The sequence below is a fragment of the Andrographis paniculata genome, unplaced genomic scaffold, assembly GCF_009805555.1.
Source record: "Andrographis paniculata isolate CXL003 unplaced genomic scaffold, ASM980555v1 Contig78END, whole genome shotgun sequence".
Lineage (NCBI taxonomy): Eukaryota > Viridiplantae > Streptophyta > Magnoliopsida > Lamiales > Acanthaceae > Andrographis > Andrographis paniculata.
Window position 1 is genome coordinate 34,829 of NW_026137615.1, and position 21,831 is coordinate 56,659.

Consider the following 21,831-nt stretch of genomic DNA (forward strand, 5'->3'; position numbering starts at 1 on the left):
AGTACATTGCCCTTTTTAATTCGGCTCGGATCGATACAAAATTCTCAAAATATACTGCTAGGACTACGAATAGGCTATTAGCTAAAGAAATTCGTCGATTAAATAGCCAAACAACCAGTTATGAATTTTTTGAAAAATTTCTAATTTAATATCCCTAAAATAAAAATTCATATTAAAATTCATAATTAAATTCTACGTATAACAAGAAATACAATACTGAAATCGAAATCAAAATCGGACAGTTAAATCTTCTTCTTTCTTTTTTTCTTCTTTCTCCTCTTCTTCTGGTGCGCGTTCTCCTTCTCCTTCCTTGGCAGGTAGTTTGTATTTACATTTATAATTATATTATTATTATTATTATTATATATTATATTATATTATTATTATTATTATTAACGTTATTATTATTATATATATTTATATTTATATAATATTAATATCATCATTATCATCACCTTATTATTATATTATTATTATATATATATATTATATTTTATATTTATCCTCGTCGATATTTATCCGTTTAACAGTCTCTATAATTATAACTAATATACAAAATAGGAATAAAATTTATTCCAAAATATTAATTTCTTGATCCCAAAATATTAAAAAAATATTTATTTGCTATAATAATATTATTTTATACACTCCAAAATCGGAATATTATATTATCCTTCCCTGCCCACCTTGCACCGCCTATCATAAAGGGACCCGCTGCCTGACCTACTACAACTGTCAGGATCGACCCAACACCGCCAGGAGACTTTCGACACAAGGCACTTCCGCAGGTAACAAAGGATTTCCACAACCACAACCAATGTCCGATGCCTCCCAATCTGCCGTAACAACGAACCAATGTCTGATACCACTTGTTACGGAAATTGCAGGAAATCAAGATGAGACAACCAGGACAAAAGAACACAATAATTTGATAACCCAGTTCGATCACGATGATCTACATCTAAGGGCACTGCCAAGCCAGAAATTTTACTGTAAAGTACGCAGGCACATATTAAAGTGAGAATACATGGATATGTATAGCCTAAGCATATGCCAATAATATCTAAATCATATCTCTAAATCTAGAATATAATATCCAAATCATATCTAAATCATATCCAAATTATATTCCTAGATTTTTAGGATATAATCAGGCTTCATATTCCAACAATATCCCTATCCGTTTACGGCAGCTTGATTCACTGAACGAAAAAGTAAAAAGTTCGTATGTTCCTTTCTTGCGCCGGTTCCGAGGTTGCCCTATCCTCTGATTTGCTTTGAGATTTTCATCGTCGCTTCCATTCCTTTTCCCGAAGTATGTTTTTATCCTTTCTAGATTACGTATTACTTTATGTTGTGAGATTTTCTGCAGCTTAACTCTTCAATATATATGTTTTTCATGTTGATTTCGTTGTATTATTTTCCTATGTTGTCGTATATGACCCTATGTTTGAATGAGTCTAGTTTTCTCTTTAATTGTCTTGTTTTGATTTGATAACTCTTTTGTTTTTGGATTTATTTTTTGGTATGGATTTAGGAGTGGAATTGTTAAATTGGTGTAACGACGGATCTTCTTTTTTTTTTTTGGAGATTATGATTTAATGCTAGATTGGGAAGATTTATAAATATAGCATGGATTTTTTTTCCTTTCTTTCTTTATATAGGACTAATGTTTGAAAATTATCAAATAATGGTGGATTTTCTCTGAATGGTTATCTTTTTTAAAAAAATAATATCTAATATATGATTGTGAGTAAAGTTCCGTTGAAATCTATAATACACAAACACACATACTTGTGCTATCCTATGCCTTATGGGATACTTCTGCAACAAGTTGCACTTGAGTTTCAAATAATTATGAATCTATGTTACTCTCTTGTTTGTGGAAGTAGTTATTAAAGAATCGGGACATCATCAGGGAAGGAACTACACTAGGGCTTGGGGGGTCAATTGACTCCAAGCCAAATTTTTTATAACTTTTTTAGTATTAAAAATATTAATTTTTATATATTTATATACAGTTTGCCCCCAGCCCTCCCCCTTCCCCAAAAAAAATTTATCTAAATTCATATATAATTCTTTCATTATTATTTATTTAAATTTATTAGCTAAATATTAAATAAATTATAACATTTTGCCCCCCGGGATTTAGATGCTAGTTTGTCACTGGACATCATGATGTAGAGGTGTTTTCTACTCCTGCAAATTGTACTATGAGTATGTAGTTCATTTAAATCCGAACATTCAAATAAATTTAAGGTTTAAGTGGTTTTGGAGTGGCAGTTATTTCGAAACAATTGTTTTATGTGCACTCTAAGTCATTCTTTAATGTTATTATTTTCATTAATCTTGACTTCTATCTCACATGAATTTCATGAGACTATTTTCTAACTTTTAGGTCAATCAAGGTTAAAAAAACAAAGAAAAAAAAAGATGGCTCATAGACGTCACGATGGCGCCATATCTCACATGATAGAGAAAGAGTTATCATCGTCAATTCCCCGGTTTGTCCATGTACTAGATGATGCTGATGTCTCACACGCATTGGTACTCTCTCATTCATATTGAATTTTGGTCTTTTTAGTTTAACCCTTGGGATAATGCATATACTATCTATTATTATGGGATAAAATATGATTTTGCGAACAATTAATGAATGAACTTTAAGTAATTTATTACATTAAGCAAGTATCCTCTCATCGCCCCCGAACTTGTTGAATACTAAATGTTATATTTTTGGGATTTCTAATAGCTAAATTTGTTATCTGTGTAGATGAAATTCTTCTATAATTTTTGCATTTTTTTTAAAGCATGTCTCCTTGTAAAAAATTTAATATTTTTGTAGAGCTTGCCATCTTCATTTGCTCCAAAGGCGGAGTACTTGGTGGACGAAGAAATTCTAGTTGAGGAATTATATGGGCAGATAGACTTACAAATCTTCTGCGCCAAAATCCTTTGTTCCCTTCGCAAAAAAGCTTACATGTGTTACAAAGTATAAGGGAGGAGAATATGTAAATATTAATTATAATTTAAATATTTTATTGACAGAGTTTTAAATTTGTAAAAATTAAAATAATATATATAAAAATTCAGATTAAAAAGCTAACTAAAATAAAACATAAATATTATTATATATTTAAAATGAAATATAAATATTATTATATATTTCAGATTTAGAGTTTTAATTCTGAATTTTTATTTAATTTTTTATTTATTATTTTATAATTTTTCAATATACATAAATATAATTAAATAGTACATATATTTTCTCTTTTCAAAAAAAAAAACAATTATAGGGGTGAAAAGAAAAAATATACATAGTTTTAATTAGATTTAAGTATTTTTAAAAATTATTATTTCGTCAATTTTTAAATGTAAAGATAATTTTAAATTTCATGTTATTTTTATTGAGTTTTTCTTAATTTTTTTTTATTAAGGTATTTTACAATTTCTATGGGGTTTTATTATTATTATGGTTTGAAATTGGTTTTAAAATTCGGTGTTAATTTGAATTTTTATTTAAAAAATTTAATTTTAATATTTTATATGAAAAATAATATATTTATTATGGAGAACCATGCAAAATGAATAGTAGTAATTTCAATTTAAAATTGCGATAAAATAAACACATAAAAAGAAAAAAAAAATTATTTTTCTAAAATTATATATATATAGTTTGTGTTCTACTAGTTTATAAGTTTTATAAAAATATCATTTCCCAAAATATCACATTCAATTATTAATTATTTATTAAACAAAAAATAAATATAAATATTAAAAAAAATTAAGTATTAAAAGTAGTATAATTTAAAATATTATAGTATAAAAAGTTAGTTTTAAATATATAAAAATATTTATTTTTTATTTTTCTTTTGAATATAATATTTTATAAAAAATTATAAAATAATGTAATAAAAAACTTAAATAAAAAATTAGATTAAATATAATTATATATATTATTTTATTTTTTACAACTTTAAAACTTTAACAATAGAATATTTAAATTGTAATTAATATTTACATATTTCTATCTTCTCTACTTTGTCACACATGCCTGCTTTTTAGTGGATGGAACAAGGGGAATTGGGAGGTTTTAGCATAGAGGATTTGAAGCCTATGGCCCGTGATTCTATCCTATGTTGACAATGCATTATCATTCGCATTGAGATGGAAAATATTTTATAGGACCATGCTCTTGAGGAGGAAGGATGTTCCTTGGTATTAAACTAGGTAGGAGAGAGGCACATCACTGTTCAAATATATGATCCAGCTGTGAAAGAACTTGCTTCACCTATCCTGTGCGACAATCGTGTTGGGGTTGAGGGGATTTATGTTCAAATAGATGGAACTTTCTTGTTTAACAGACATGAGTTCAGCTGGAGGCATCCATTATGTCCTTGGAGATACCTCCGATCGGCTTGCTAAATCCTAAACCATTGAGATCAAGTATTAAACTAAAGAAACATTGAAAACCATATGACATGCAATTTATACTGATATTTCTTGAATGTAGTCAAAACCAATAAAGAAAAGATAGTAAAGTATCAATACACTGTATCAATTCTTTTCAATCATAAATGCAAGAATTTAGAATATTATAAAAGATCAAATGTAAAGAAAATAGTAAAATAAAGAAAACAAACACTATACCAGGAGGCGGGCTCATGGGTCCTCTTGTTTCAGAGGCACAAGTTCCGCCATCGTTGGGATTGCCACATACTACGGTTTAAGTTCAATCCATCGAAGTAACCATGTACCCTTTAGCAACTCACTCCGTCAGCTACTAAGGCAGACTTCCCAACTCCGCCAAGCAGCACAAACGCCAAAAGCTTTTAGAGAGGAACAACTAGAGAAAAAGTGTGGAAAGAAACTTTAAACACTTGATTGTCAATGCTTGTGTGAATACAAATGGTAGGGGTGGAGGCCTTTTATAGGCCAAGGACTCTACAAGCCTATTCTAGAATGTCCAACTAGCACAGCAATATGTACAATGATTCTATAGCACCTTCCAAAATCTATAGTGAATATACTAGAGAATACTCTCCTTCCAAAATTGTCAGCTGAATAAATTTAAGTGAATTCTTTTGCACAACAAAAAATTCTGAGTTTAAGTGAATCTAGACAATGTTGCCCACCTAAGCCTTGATATCCTCGTTTGGTACACCTCGATGTGGGACTTAAATTGGAAGCTTCATTAGCACCATCGCACAGGAGTGAGTAGGGTAGGGATCAAAGATTAATTTGGGTATGTGAGCATATTTGCGAAGAAGAGAATGACCCTCTTCAATCCAAACTTGGGCGGAGGAGGGTTATGGAGGAGGCCGTGCAGTTTCCGATCATGTTGGAAATTGGAATCCCAAACTTGGGCGGGAACGCTTCCTAAATCCAAATAGGGGCTGCAATTGCAGTGCAACTATGGTGCGTGTGAATCTGAATCAAACTAACTAGAAATCGGAATTGGAATTGGCATGATCGATTGGATGAATCTGCTCCCATTCCAATTTCCAATAGTCATTTCATATCATATCATCATCAAAGCTGCTGCGTTGAAGCAATGAGTATCAAATCAAACTCTGATGAAATTCAGCGATGAATTGAGAGACGCTTGTTTTCCAAATGATATTCGACTATATATTTCATTTATTTAAATAAATTTTATGGCATTTTATAGTTATCATTATATATAATCAAGAAAGGAACTTTCAAGGAGCCAAGAGGATGGCTTCAAAGGCCCATAGCCTGTTTCCCGGACCAGATGGGTTGTCGCAATTTATTGAGATCATTAATATACACATCTCTAGCAGCCACAAGATACATGACGCTCCTGATTATTAGGGCATATTGGGGGTTGATTCATCGGCTGTACCGAAGAATGGCCCTCTCCCTGCACCCTGATAAGAACAAGTTAGTAGGGGCAGACAGTGCATTTCAGATACTGTCGGAGGTGTAGAATGTACTATCAGAAAAGGGGAGCAAAAATGCATATGATTTGAGGATCAGTGTACTGCCTCGGAGCCAGAGTGGCAGTGCTGCTTCAACAAGTACACTCTATACGGCTTTTTCAACTTGTACTCATCACGGACACACTCCTCTATTGTCTACAGCAAGTCCGCAGTACGGCTTTCGTGCAGTACTGCTGATAAATGCACAATACATGAGCTATGGTGTGCCTTTCTCTCAGGGATTTTTTGCAGGATTTTTAAATCCAAATTTTGAAGGTAACAGAGCATACTATTACCAGAATCCATCCCAAAGAAGTTGGAATTTTGGATTCACTCCGGTCCCTTATCCAATGTATCCACCAGTGGGAGTGCATAATCCAGTTCAACCTCAAATTTCTTCAATGAGCGCAACTGCAGCCGACTTTTTTTCTTCACATTCAGCTGCTCATTATGGTAATGCCCTAAATACAGCCCCGTCGAGGTGACTGCTAACCACCAAAGACCAGATTCATTTTGGAGTTCATGCAGTTGGTGCAAAACACATTATGTATACCGTAATGTGTACCTAAATGAATTTCTGGAGTGTCCTCAGTGCAAAAAGGCTTTCAGGGCAATGCAGATTCCTGCTCCTAACGTAAAAGCCCAAGGCTCACACTATCGGAATGTCTATCGACACACTGAGGATCTATCAACCTTCTTGAATCGTTGGAGAAGTGTGCCGTCATCAGTTCCTGAAAACTGCAGACATTCCTCCGGGGATCCTGAACCAACTACGTCTCCCAGTTCTGCATTCAGAAATCCATGAATGGAGGAACCGATGAAGAACCTTGATGGTGATTGCTCAACAAGTACAGAAGGAGCTGGAAAGAAGCCTGGTCTTTGTAGCCTGAATTTGGGGAAACCAGAGAGCATCATTATACAGATGTTCAGAAGGGAGAAAATATAACATTTCAGGCATGTGTCAATAATTCTGGCCCTGTGAAGAACAAACAACCTCTGAAGTCCGATACCAAGGGGCTATCACATATGGAAGTAAAAATGGCGAAGAAGTAACTTGTAGGCCAGTTGAAGAAATTTGAGATAGAAGATTCAATGAAGAAATTTGACACTGAAGATCCTAAGAAAAGGAGTGGTGGCATATTTTCTGATCTGAATGTGAAAGCTCATGATGTGAAAGCCTGTCACTGTGAAACTGTATCAATGTCTGTGCCTAATGCCAACTAACACAGTTTCGACAATGAAAGAGTGGAGCATTCCTTCTCAAACAATCAGGTTTGGGCTGCATATGACGACGATGATGATGATATGCCTCGATATTATGCCTTGGTTCATAACTTGATTTCAAGATCACCTTTTCAGCTCGAAATCTGTTGGTTGAACTCCAAATCCATAACCGAGTTTGGATCATTTGAGTGGACTTCTTCTGGATTCACAAAGACTCTTGGAAATTTCTAGGTGGGGAGATCAACAAAAAATGAACAGGTTAAATTCATTCTCTCATCCAATGAGATGGAAAAATGTCCAAGAGGAGTGATCCATATCTTTCCAGCAAACGGAAATGTTTGGGCAGTCTACAATAACTGGTTCTACGAATGGAACTTCGATACTGAAAAGCATGTAATTCATAAATGCGAATGGAAATTCGACACGGAAAAGGAATGCAGTCTACAATAACCTATGGCTATGACAGCATTGCGAAATATGACCACAAACTGCACTACTTGAAATGATAACCATTTATGACTAGTATTCTTGTAGCTTTTATCTATTGATTTTTATTTTTTTTAGATATAAAACATATATTTTTTCCTTGAGAATATACAAGAGAAGAAGGACTAATAAACCATATAGTAACAAGGACTAATCATATACATAGTTTAAATATGTTTCTAAAATAAAGATAAGGAAGTTAGGTGAAGAACTAAAAACACATAATTCTTTTTTTTTTTTACAAGTAATATACTTTCATAAATAGAAATTTACCGTATGTAATTGGTTTTTGCACAAAAAATACAGTAGATGATGCACCAACACGAAACCACCAAAAAAAAGTATGAACAACAAATATGATCAAAGCACACAGCACAGCACTAACACAAGCATACAATCAATCCAAATAAAGGCAACTTCACCAATTACATCGATCCAGATAAAGGTATAGTGTATACATTGCTGATAATTTTTTTGTTACTATTGTAGTAGCTACTAGTCGGGATCCTCAAATTGTGATTGTTGCGAAATATAAAACTCAGGAGAGGATGGAGGGATATTGGTTTTAATTGGAGGATGAACCGGTCCGGTTTGAGGTGATTTTCAGCCTAACGAAAATAAATGAACATTGGTTATATATGAGAATGACCCAAACCTATTGAGGAGGATATAGCACCAATAATCAAGAGGAAGGCTTAAATTCAATGTAACCGAACGAAGCTGAAAGTGGTGGTTATGGAGGTTACTAGATGAGGAATTGATTGAAGAGGATTACGTTATCCAAGAAATAAATGAAACATAATGATTGTTGATAGTAGTGGGGAAATAAAAAAAATGAAGAGGAGAAATGTGTTATAAATCATTGAGAAGTAAGTTAAGCCTCGTAAGTGCATTAAAACATAATAATAATAATAAAGAGATACACAAATCATCCATTGGACAGTCATAGCATCCACTAGTGCGCCTCAAAAATTGCCCGCCACCTTGGCCTTGATGGAAGCATTAATCATGTGTCGGGCTTGGTGACACTTGTAATATTGTACTCTTTTCGTTTTCGGATAAATTGTTGATGTCAATGCCCATACGGAAATTTAGGTTAAGTGTAATTACTAAATAATTAAGAAATATATTAGTAAAAATAATTATACATGAAGATATCTAAATAGTTCAATTAAGATTAAAAAAATTATGAATTATGAATTTTAAAATATGATTAAAATGTATAATTATATATTTTTTTTAAAAAGAGAAGAAATTATGTTGGACGGACGGAAATAGAAAAACATAGAAAATTTATGTGGGACGGAAGAAGTAATGTCACTATGCTCTTCACCAACTATACACACCTCATTCGTTCGCCATTAATTCATTATGTACATTTACTTTCTTTAGTGTAGTTTAAGTATTAATTAAGGCAACCGGTTTCTATTTTGCGATCGCATAGACTTCCATGCACTTTTACTTAAGTTTTCCCTCGATATCAAACTCTTTTGTGATAGGCTCGGGACTCACCGGTTATCATAAAAAAAAATATTATTTGAACATTCTTTTTGTGCTACAACACTACACAATTCTAATTCACCATCATGACGACTCATATGTACAAATGTCACTACAAAAAATTAAAATCATCAATTGTGCCAAGGAAATTATTTTTGTATTAATTTAATTTCAGACATGTTGTTCATTATATATCAATTTGTAAATACTACTAAACAGTTTTCGTAATAATTTGGAAATTATTTATGAACGTACAACACTAAAGATAGTGGTACTAAAATGTACATCTTTGAGAGGGCTTTTTCGTATCTAGCATGTGACTATTACTCTATCATTAGTTAGTAGATGACTTATGGTGGCTGTTCATCATTAAGATGTGGGAAGAGATTTATTCAAGTGATTTTATTTATGATGTAGTATATGTATGATTAAATTAAATTTAAAATATTTATCCAGGTTGACACGGCTCTGGATCACCCGAACCCGACCTTAGACGGACCAATTTCAACCCGGACTCGGTCGAAGTTATTTGTTTGCTTGGAGATTGTGATCCTCTGATCTTAATCACGATGTGTGACTTAGATTAATTTGTCATTTAATATATATAGCCTTGTTTATTTTCTTGATGGACACACTACCTAGATATAAGAACAATTAGCTTTGAAGAGATTCCTTAGAGTTGGAGTGATTCCATCCGCCGAGATGAAAAATCGATTGTTTGAGCTTCGGATGCAATTGCATGAGAGACGGAAGACGTATCGGCAGCCTCGGACAGTCCGTGGATTCTCGAAAGTGCTTGCTCGAGAGGAGTGATTGCTTTTGGAATTCAATTTATCCTATTTTTCTTTCGATTCATCATTTGTAAGTTTCCCGAATATATTAGATATTTCATTTTCGAGTTTGATTCATGGAGAATATCCTAATCCATGTCATAAATTGGTATCATAGTGGTTGTTGATTTGATCATAAGATTTCAAAGCTAGTTTGTTCACAACATGTTCGATCATATGCCTCTATGTCCTGTTTGATCAAATTTTTGTCAAAATATAGGTTTACTTCATGTTATTTGGAGATAGTTCATAGTTTATGGAAATAGACATTTCGTTGTTGCGAAAATTCCATCTCTAGTGGAAATGATAGCTAGTTCAAATCCATTGTTAGTTGCCAAACATGAGTTGTGTTGTTGAATTTATCTCTCAAGAAAACACAAATACTAGTGATTTTGGCTGACACTAACAGCTTTGTTTGTAGTTTTCTAAGTGTTCTTAGACCTTGATTGAGTAATATGGTTGGTTTGGAGCCTATACACATTAAATGATCAAGGAATTGAGTGAATTGAGGGCTTAGAAATGTAGTTTTGTGAGTTTTGTCGGTAAATCATATTTTGACAGTAACTTTTGCATACGAACTCTGATTTACTGTTGTGAGGAGGTTTCGGAATTGGAATCGAATCCTCTATACAGTGATCTTGCCATGCTGCAATCTCAAAATCCTCATAAAAGCCCAAAAGACGGTTTTTGGTCAGTCTAAAAGTTTTGGGCAGTTGAATTGTTTGATTTACTGCTCTCAATTGGATGGAATTTTTTTAGTGATTTCTTTTAGTGTTGTTAGATAACTTCTTGAAGTTGATTTTATTTTTTGGAATCGTGGGATTTGGATTTGAATAGTGCTCTGAACTAGCATTTGAATTTGGTTATAGTGCACTACGTTCTGTTTTTGAAGAGTGAATTAAGTAAAAGCCTATAGCATATATATATAAAAAAAAAACAAAAAACACAAAAGAAAACAAAAAAATTGAGCAGCACACTTTCTATTTTTGTTATAGTGTATTTTTGGTCATTTGGATAATCATATTTGAGAGTCACTAAACCAGTTCTGAGGGAGTAGTTCTATTCTTCTGTGGGGGGTTCTTTTTGACTTAGGAGAGATTGTCATGATCAAATGATGTGCTAGGGATTTCGATTCTAGCTTGTTTCTTAATTGTGGAATAAGAACTTATGTCAAACTTTCTTTACATCATGCAATTATAGTTTGGCGTCAAATCCTCTAGTTTGTTTCCTAGTTGACGCATCTTGTTTCTGTTTGACATTACTTCTCCTTGAGTATCATTTGAAGGAATCCTACGTATTGTTTGAGGTAATTGCAAAACGCTTTATGTTTTGATTTGTGGTTGCTTCTGATATTCCTTTCTGAGGGTTGTGAGAGAGAGTGCGAGCACTTACCTTTTGATATACAAATATATAGTTTGATATACATATATATATACAATTGAAGGAGCTGTTGGAATCAGTATGCAAAAATTGGAGGACAAAATGGAAAAAACTTTATCCATGCAACAAAGGGAAACTTGGGATTATAAAGAGTACGCTGTGAATAAGAAAACGGAGGACCTCAATCATAGGTTAATATCGTTGGAGACGGTATGGAGTAAGGTGTCTTTTGGAGTAGCTGATATTCGGGGTAGATGTGATGCAACTGAGGCTTCTCGTATCGTGATGTGAGTCCTTCAATGAGTTCAGACGAACACAATAGTCGTAACTCATAGCACTCCTTCTATGAACAAAATCGAACTTATCATCGGTATGGTGAAGTACATGATGATCTTTCTACCATTAGGATTATCCTTCCTTCCTTTGGATGATTAAGAGGGACAGAGGAATTTTTGGATTGGACGATGAAGTGCGATATGGCATTTGACTGCCATAATTACTTGGATGACAAGAAATTCCGAATGGTGATTTGTGAATTCAGGGATTATGCATTGTCTTGGTGGGAGAAGGAGAGATGTTATAGAGAATGGCATCGATGAAATATGATTGATACTTGGCCCCGGTTGAAGGAAATCATGAGGAGGCATTTTGTGCCAGAAAGTTATGAAAGAGATAAGAATATCAAGTTGCAGTCCTTGGTGCAAGGTTTGAAAATGGGTGGAGGAATATTTTAAGGAATTGGAAATTTTGATGATGCGACTGGATATTAATGAGAGCTAGTCATTGACATAAGCTCGGTTCATCAAGGGTTTGAGGCATGAGATAATTGATACGGTTGAGTTGCACCATTCTTGTTCTCTTCAGGAAGCAGTGGATTTGACTATCAAACGTGAGGAGCAGCTCAAGTGACCAACCTCAACCGGATTGTCATCTCAAAAGAAGTTCTCAACCAGTTGGGTAGCTCCGGTCGAATCGTCTACAAGATCTAAGGGAATTTTTTTGGCTAAGCCTTTCGATAAAAATATGGATAAAGAGAAATCTAAAGTGGTTGATAAGAAGGATGAGGCTGCGAAGTTCAAAGGAAAGTAGTTTGGACAGCGAAATAAAATAAAATTGTAACGTACTATAAGCATCATGTACAAAGGCACTCTGCAGGTCAATGCCCCAATAAACAAACCGTTATGATTTTGGAGAATGGAGAATGGGGATATGTCGATGATAGTGAGGGTGATGAGGTAGTAAAGGCTGAAGCAGAGGCTGGAAGTGATGATGACGTTGAAGAAGTGTACGATGAGGATCCGTTAATTTTTGTAGTCATGCTTGCCTTGACCTCTTTACCGCATGAAGATAAGGATGCGGAACAACGAGAAAATTATCATTGCAAGGTAGTGTGACATACTATATCCATGATAGTGGATTCAGGTAGTTGCACCAATGTTATTAGTTCCTATGTGGTCGAGAAGCTTAGTTTGAATACCACCCCACACCTGAAACCATATAACCTACATTGGATGACCGATGAAGGACTTGTCCGTGTTGATAGATGAACGGTTGTTACATTTTTATTTTGTGGTTTCAGCAACGATGTTCTTTGTGATATGTTTCCTATGATTGCATGCCACCGCCTTTTGGGACGACAATGGCAATTTCATAGACATGTTTTGTACAACGGATATAAAAATCAATTATCATTCACTAAAGGTCGCAAGAAACAGAGCATTTCCGCCCTTCCATTTGAGACCGTCCGTCGTGATACTGAACATTTACATAGGACTATGTAAGATGTGGTAAAATCCAAAAGGGTTGTTGTTACCATTTTGGCAAAACCTTCCGAGGGAGACAATGGCAAGATTTTGCTTAGTCTCAAAGAGTTCAACAAAGAAGTTCGCCAAAACAATAACCAAGATGAGGGAAGTTACTTTCATATTCTCTTATTCAAAGAAGTATTTGTTATTGATAATAATTATTTTTCTCACTTGTCTCCTCTTCTTGTGGACTTGCTTAAGGAGTTTGAGGATGTCTTTCTGGATAATATACCACCTAGATTGTGACCTAGATTACCACCATTGTGAGGCATCAAACATCATGTTGATTTTGCACCGGGTTCATCAATTCCGAATAGGCCAGCTTATAGGTGTAATCCAAAAGAAAGTGAGGAAATTTGGAGAGAAGTCCAAGAGCTTCTTGATAGGCGATGTGTTCGAGAATCTTCTCCTTGTGTTGTACCTATTTTACTTGTCCCTAAAAAGGATAACTCATGGCGTATGTGTGTTGATTGGAGGACTGTCAATGCAATTACTGTGAAATACCGACATCCAATCCCTCGATTGGATGATATACTTGATGAGTTGCATGGAGCATGGTTGTTTACGAATATTGACTTCAAGAGTGGATACCATCAAATTCGTACGCAATCCGGAGATGAGTGGAAAATAGTTTTTAAAACCAACTTTGGGTTGTAAGAGTGGCTACTCACGCCATTCGGGTTTACAAACGCGCCCAGCACTTTCATGCTATTGATGAACCATGTGTTCAGAGAATTTATTGAAAAATTTGTGGTGGTATACTTTAATAACATACTTGTCTATAGTACTTGTTTGGAGGACCATCTTGGACATGTTAGACAAGTTTTTCATGCTTTAAGAAATGCTAAATTACATGGTACGTTAACGAAATGCATATTCTGCCATCATGTTCTTGCCTTACTTCAATGCCAAGGCAATAACTCATGAACCCGAAATCAATCGTCTCAAATTCTTGCATCATCATATGCCTAAATTCTTCCAACATATTCGGATCATTCCCTGCAAAGATGAGATCATCAACATATATGCAAACAAGTAAAATGTCCTTGTTACCACTTTTCTTGACATATAGGTGTTGGATAATCGGTTAATTGGTTATTTATTAAATCAATGAAATTTAATTTATAAATTAAATTCATAATTTGTAAAATCGATTATTCGTTGAATTAAAATGCAAATGGGCTATATAATGGTTATTACGCATATGAAAGTTAGTAGACATAGGTATGCTCCACCTGCTCAAACCAGATAATATGGTTGTGGGTTTGTGTTTGGACTTTGGTTGGTAATAAAATGGATTAATAGAGTCCATTGTGCTCCGGAGCTTAATTGAAATGACAAATATTTTTTTTCAAATCTAAAACCTAAGAAATTAAATTGATATACCAATTAATAGCCCAAAAGTAAATGCATGCATGCATGAATATTTAATGCATTTCAAATATAATTGTATACATAATGCAAAATATAACTTATGTTGAGTTTACACAGACGTACAAGTTTTTGTATTATATACATGCATAGAAATCACCATTATATGCAAGGATTACTAACATATTGTGGTTATACAATTCAAATTTTAAATTGCAGAATGGTGATTAATGCATGATATATTATGCAAATTAAATTGCATAAAAATATTTGCTACGTGTGTAGGTTTTCAAAATTGCAATTTATTGGCATGCAATTAATCTTCGATCGTTACATCCGTGAGAGTGCCTATAAAAAGGGTGTTGTGCATCTCATTTAAAGATACACCACCAAGAGAAGATCTTTCTCTCTAATCCTCTCCTCCCTGGAAATATTTTTTGGCGGAGTTTCCGATGAGTTGTCTGGTACAAATCTGGCAACTCTTTCTTAAATATTAAGCCTCCCAACATACTTCGAATTCCCCTCATTTTAGTTAGTCGGAGTTTCAAAATAGTGGGGTGCCACTTAACTCGCAGACGAATGTCATTTTGTCTTTGAGAATGTTGCGCCACGAACCGGAGGCATTATCGGGGTGTATTCATCTTTACAGAAAGAGTAGCTACCTTGACTCGACGTAAATATCGAATTTATTTTAAATTGATTTAAGTTACTTGAAATGTCGTATTTTCTACCATACTCCGAGTCAAATTGGAACCTTTTGTCATTGGTTTTGGGTGATTGTAGCGTAATGAGAATTACAAGCTTGATTTTCATTGGTGGAACTGCACTCTACTCTGTTCGTCTTTCTATTCTCTCATCTGTTACGGTTTGGATCCCTGACTTGTTTTGTGTGATAGTTTACTATTTTTTGCGTTTATTTGTGTTTTTGTATTGTGGAATGGAATGTTTTTTTTATGAATCAATGATTCTAGGTTGCAAAAATGCAATAATAGATTCTAGGTTGAGAAATTTTGCAGATTTAGATATCTATATTTTTTTAAGTAGGTAGACTTAAATCAACTGCCTTGTTCTATAGATTGCTCCCATACTAAGAGAGCTAGCCTTGATTTGGCATAGCATGCACCATCATTTTGACATTGTAAATTTAAAGTGCAATCATATGCTAAAGTAAAGTTTATTTACGAGATTAATTAGTTTTATCACACTAAATTCTTTTTTGTTACAATGTGCTTATATATATATATATGACTATAAATGAAATTATAATATCTTTGATTTCACAAGTTGTCTCTATATAGATTAATCCTCTGAAATTTTCATGCACGTGTTTCAAAATGGCTCCAAGAGTTTCCAAGAAACTATGTTGTCCACCATCATTATCTCCCTCGTGATTTACTTGAAGTGCTATCATTGTGTCTTCTTGATATAGCTGAAGCTTTTTTAAAGTTCCTATCTATTACAGTAAATTTAAAATGATGTTGTAGCATTCTTTATCTATCTGACTGGTGTGTTGATATAATCACAATCAATTTCTACGGTATTGCCCTTGGGAATTCAGAGGCCTGACTTGCAAAGTAAATCTTCTTTTCTTAAGTTGATGGTATTATTAAGATTTTGGCACTCAGGGAGTCAGTATCAGATTCCTGGAGAACTTGGTCAACTCATTTATTGTTAGCCGGCTACGAAAGTAATTTGCTGCCAACATGACCCATATTTTCAAAATGACATTCATAATATTTCTATTATTGTTTGTTTATGCTTATTTATTGAAGTAATCCATTTTGCACTGTCAATATCTATTTGCTTATATAACCAGTGAAGTACACCTACTTGCTATGCTTATTAATTGCTTGTAATGCAAGCAACGGTGCAACCAATATTATGGTATTTTAATGTTTCTTATATAACCTCTAAAGTACACCTACTTGCTATGCTTATTAGTTGTTTGTAATGCAAGCACTGGTGCAACCAATATTATGGTATTTTAATGGTTCTCGAGTCTCTGTAGAATCAAATAATGTAATCTATCTTTGTCCCTTCATACATAATGAGCTTGCACTCTTGTGCTCTTTAAACTCAATTTTCCTTATAGGTTTAGCACCGATCCACAGACATCAATGGAGCTAGTGCAACAGGAGGGTGGGCAATGTGGCGTGTTAGCTACTACACTGGTAATGGTTTATTTCTAATTTATCTATAAAGTAACAAATGTCAGTTAGAGAAATGGATAGTTCTAGTATATATATATATATAAACACATACATATATACACACTAAAAAATGCAAATGTAGACTTTTTTATTATTTGTTGTTAGATTTGCTTGTTTTTTTAAATTATTTCATATATGTTTTTTTTAAAGTATTTTTATCAACAAATGTAGTGAAGTTTATAAAAATGTAATGGTAATGATGCTAAGACTTTCAAGGTGTTGGATATGAAAATAAATTGGTGCAACACCAGCTAACTCAATATCTAGACTTCAGAGGAGTTGAGTATTGGGAAGACAAATTCAAAGATTTTGCTTTTTTGGGAGGACATCAGATTGCCCACATGATTTGAAAAGATTATTACGCCAAGGTACTGACTAATTTATGTGAATAATATAGCAATTATGATATTTCTACAAAATATTTTAACAGGTTACTAAAGAGATATCATTAAAGTGAAACGTAAAGTATATAATTGATGGGTTTGTATTGTTGAGTTAAACAATTGTTATGCTGCATATTCAAAATATATAGGATTAAATGATGAGTTGTTATCATAATAAATGAAAATCAAAGGAAAGATCTTCTAGCATTGACAGTTTCAATGCTTTACCTTCTTGTTCCAAATTTTAGAATAATTTATATAATTCTTTTATGTTTTTATAGTTCTTGTGATCCTATTTATCTTGAATAGAAGAATTCAAATGTTTCAAATATTAGAGCTACAGAAGTAAAATGAGGCCTTTATTTGATCGTTATTGGGAGCAACATGATGACCATTTACTTCTTTCTAATGAATCTGAAAATATTTTTTTAGTTGTATTATTGTCTTCTTTGTACGTTATCAATGTCATGCCATGGTTTAAATTTATGTAGTTAGAGAATGTTTTATAATACCTCAGCTCGTAGAAGGAAAAGATAGGAGGACCTTATGGAGAATGCCTTAATTCTATATTTGTTGATTCTAGTGATATTTGTCTTGATTTGCTTAATTATTGTTTCATAGGTGTATGTATGGAAAACCATCAAATAAATATTATATATATTTGGGAGCTCTGCCTATAACATAGCTGAATCTATGGAAAAACAACAAAAATATACATTTACAATTCTACTCTTTTCAAATAATTTGTTTGGGGAATGCAAATAAGATTTGTAATTTTTTCTGGGTTTGTAATTATCATTTACAATTGTTGATTTTACGATTTGGCCAACTCAAGATATGGAAATAGCAGAATGTAAGGTGCATGGCTCAAGATAAAGGTATGATGTAGATGGAGTAAGTATTAAAATTTGACATTAAACATGCATTACTCGTTTATACCACGTATATGTATTGATCCTTACTATAAATTTATTTTGCTTATACCTTATCCACACAAAAGAATGTTGATGATATATAGCTGCAAAACTTTTAGTGTAGATAGAATCTCATGCTATCCGTACCAAACCCATGTTTGTTTGCAATTTTAGTTTTTAATGGTTAGGAGCTTTTAAGTGATTCGTAATAGTTAATACTTAGTTGTCCTTTGTTTAATTGTGGGGGTTGTCATATATTTATCTAGTGTATTTGGTTTCTTGGTTACCGTTTGCCCATTTGATTATATTTTGCTTGCCTTGATCGTCTTGTTTTGTTTGTATTTTTATGCCTTCTTGTTGCTGAAACTTTCAGAAACATTTTATTGTTGTTGTATAGCATGCATAGGGGTTTATTATTGTTGTTGATCCATTAATTCAATACTTGCCCCATTTGGAACTTAGGAGGGATGGATATTATGTTATACTTTTAAATATTCGAGAATAGGGTTGGGTATAGTTGTTCGATTTACAAATGTTATAGTCCTTACAAGTTCTTGTAAGTCCTGCATAAGTTGTTTCAAGTAGAAGCTTTTGCACAACTTAACAATAGCATAGGAAAAGTAAATCTATTTTTTTCCTTCATAAATTTAGAGACGCTTGTAGTATCTTAGTCTCCTAGATGATGCAGAAAATAATTCATGCTTTAGTTCCGTTTGTTGCACACTATTGTAAACCAGTTACAGTAACTATGACAAATTTTTATAAATGTTAATATTATTTTAGTGATGATGATGATTGTTCTTTTGTGGAATATAGACCGTTCTACATTATAATTGGGAGTTTTCATCCAATGCTATTGAATGAACCAAAAATCGCTTTGGTTAATTTAGCTGATAGATTATCAATGTTATTTTTGGTTATATATTTAATAGATGGTTTAGAGAAGAATCTCTTATGTTGTAATGTATGAGTCATTCGTGATGGTTAATCTCATCACTCTTATTTATTCGTTAATTACTATGTGACATTGTGAATTATTTCACTAAGTGTAACAAGTATTTATGATTTGTATTTATCAATTTTAAATTAAATTTTATATAAGTTCACATTTCACTATGGTTACTTCGCCGTCCCTGAGTATCTTCCGAGAGATTGCAGCAACAACGATCGTGTTGGCCCATTTGTCTCTTTGTATTTATATTGAATTGGTTGTATTGAATAGATACTTTTTCATATTTCTTTGTCTTTCAGATGTTAGATATTTTGGATATGGTGTATAGCATTCATTAATTGGCATGGTTGTCGGGAGAACAATATTGTATTTATATTTTTGGTGTGCCGGAGAATGTTGTTGGATTAACATCATTTTGTATATTTCTATATTATTTTTGTATTTAGTATAAAAAAATAGGTTTTATGCTATTTTTGACCGATTATTTCTGATTATTTTCATTATTTTTGTTTGGTCGTTACAAAAATATTTGTTACGGTCAATAGAAAATTATAAAAATTTTGCTGTTACGGTGAATTTTCGTAACAAATACTTTTTCTAATTGTAACGTTTCTTTTGTTACAAAAACATCCGTAACAAAAGGTTATTATTACAACAAAGGATAATAATACTGATTTTTTTGCAATGGATAATTTTGTTACAAAAAATGAAACCGTTACAAATAAATTTAGCACGTGCGCAATAGGAGTGTTGACCATCAACTTTTTGTAACGGACATTGTCGTCACATAGACTTTTTGTTACTCGAGTTCTTGTATCGGTCAAAATCTGTTACAAAGTTGACACAAAAGGCTTCTTGTGTCGAAAAATGAGCATTCGTATCAACTTTTCGGCAGCAATAAAAAGCCTTAATTTCTGCTAGTGAGAGCATGGTCATATGAAATACTTTCCATCACAATGCGAATGATAATTCATTGTCAACATAGGATAGAGTCACAGGCCATATCTGTCCACATAAATCCTCAAGGAGGATTTCTTGGTCCACCAAGTGCTCCACCTTTGGAGCAAACGAAGATGGCAAGCGCTGCAAAAATATTAAATTTTTTACAAGGATGCATGCTTTATAAAAATTGCAGAAATCATAGAAGAATTTCATCTACACAGATCAACAATTTCGCTACTAAACATCCTAAAACCGTAACATTTAGTACTCAACAAGTTGGTGGGTGATGAGAGGATACTTGCTTAATATAATAAATTACTTAAAGTTCAATAATTGTTCGTCAAACCATGTTTTAATCCTATAATAATAGACACTACATATTACAATGTGACTACAAGCAGCATTCCCCCAAAGGTTAAGAATAAAAAGTCCAAAAATTCAACATGAATGAGAGAGTACCGGTACATGTAAGACATCAGCATCATCCAGTACACCAACAAAACGGAGAATTGATGGTGATAACTCCTTCTCTGTCAGGTGAGATGTGGAGCCCTCATGACGTCTATAAGCCATCTTTTTTGTTTTTTGTTTTTTTTTTTTTAAACTTGATTTACCTATTAGAAAAAAGTCGCATGAAATCCATGTAAGATGGAAGTCAAGATTAGTGAAACAAGAACATTCAAAAATCACTTGGAGCACATGGGTAAACATACTTTAAATTGTTTCGAAATAACTGCCACTCCAAATCCCATGATTTAATAACCCATGAACCGATATATATATATATATTAAACACTGTTTATATAAGCTTTTTTCATTGATACCTGACCATAGATACAACATCATTTATCCATTGTGAACATACACATGTAGTCCACCATGGTCCTGATTTGATCACCCTGGATCGAGTTGTATTCTAGGAGCAGCAGGTGTAAAAATCGGCGTTAGATCTTCTTACGCTGCAATCAAACACAAGCTAATGATGTCTATAGGATTGAGTATATAAGTTTTCGAAAAAAAAACCACAGATCTAATTTTAAAAAAAAAATTAAAGAAAATAAAATGTAAGAAAAATCATAAAAATAATCGGATGTGGTTTTCTTATAATTAAATTTGATACTTATCTTATCGATTCAAAACTTTTTAATGATAGGATCATTTAAAAAGCAGATGAACCAAGAAATCAAAACCCTTAAGTTTACATTCTTTGAAAAAGAACCCAGATTGATGAACAATTATCATAATAAATCATTTAAAAATCCACCAACTCGTATATCAAAACCCTAGTTTTGCTTTCCATTAAAGAAAAAGTCCGGATTGTGAAAAAAGAGAAAGGATAGAGTAGAAAAAGAGGTGGAGATCAGATCCAGGACATAGAATCATATATTACCTTCAGATGGACAAATTAAGGAGCTAGAGAATTAAAGCGCAATTCAAGGGATCTGCAAGATAGAAAATCAACAATTTTTTGGTGAAACAAACACTTTACAGCAAGAAAAGACACTACAAATGACTTCCTCACATATATATCGTCAAGGAGAAGCGTTGGTATATATAGATAGATATAGATATAAGTCTGTGGGCAGATCTGTTACCTGTAGCAGCGGTATTGGAATGGCGATACAAACTAAGAAATGGGTTTCGAGGGTGTGAAGAGTGGTAATGGATGCAGGAGTTTTATAGAGAGGGCACACGTCACGTGGAAGATATTTGTGATAATTATTGCGCCGCCTGGCCTCAACTACATTTCTTCGTTTAGGGCAACACATGCTGCACACAAATTAGGGTTTCAAATTGGGCTTTGATTCTTTTTTTTAATTGGACAGTTCTTGCGAGAAAAAGAAACGCTATTTCACTATTTTTTCTCTTCTTGTTTTTAGGTTATTTTTGTA

At 33.1% G+C, this 21,831-nt stretch overlaps 1 long non-coding RNA gene across 1 annotated transcript; it reads right to left on the reverse strand.

The window, feature by feature from the left end:
• Positions 1–19,662: 19,662 nt before the first annotated feature.
• LOC127239927 (uncharacterized) lies at positions 19,663–21,578 on the reverse strand. Its single transcript, XR_007836258.1, has 5 exons — positions 21,535–21,578; positions 21,330–21,381; positions 20,764–20,898; positions 20,399–20,553; positions 19,663–20,080 (listed from the first exon to the last, which is right to left on the reverse strand). It is a non-coding gene; the product is annotated as an uncharacterized LOC127239927 (long non-coding RNA).
• Between the last annotated feature and the right edge of the window lie 253 nt (positions 21,579–21,831).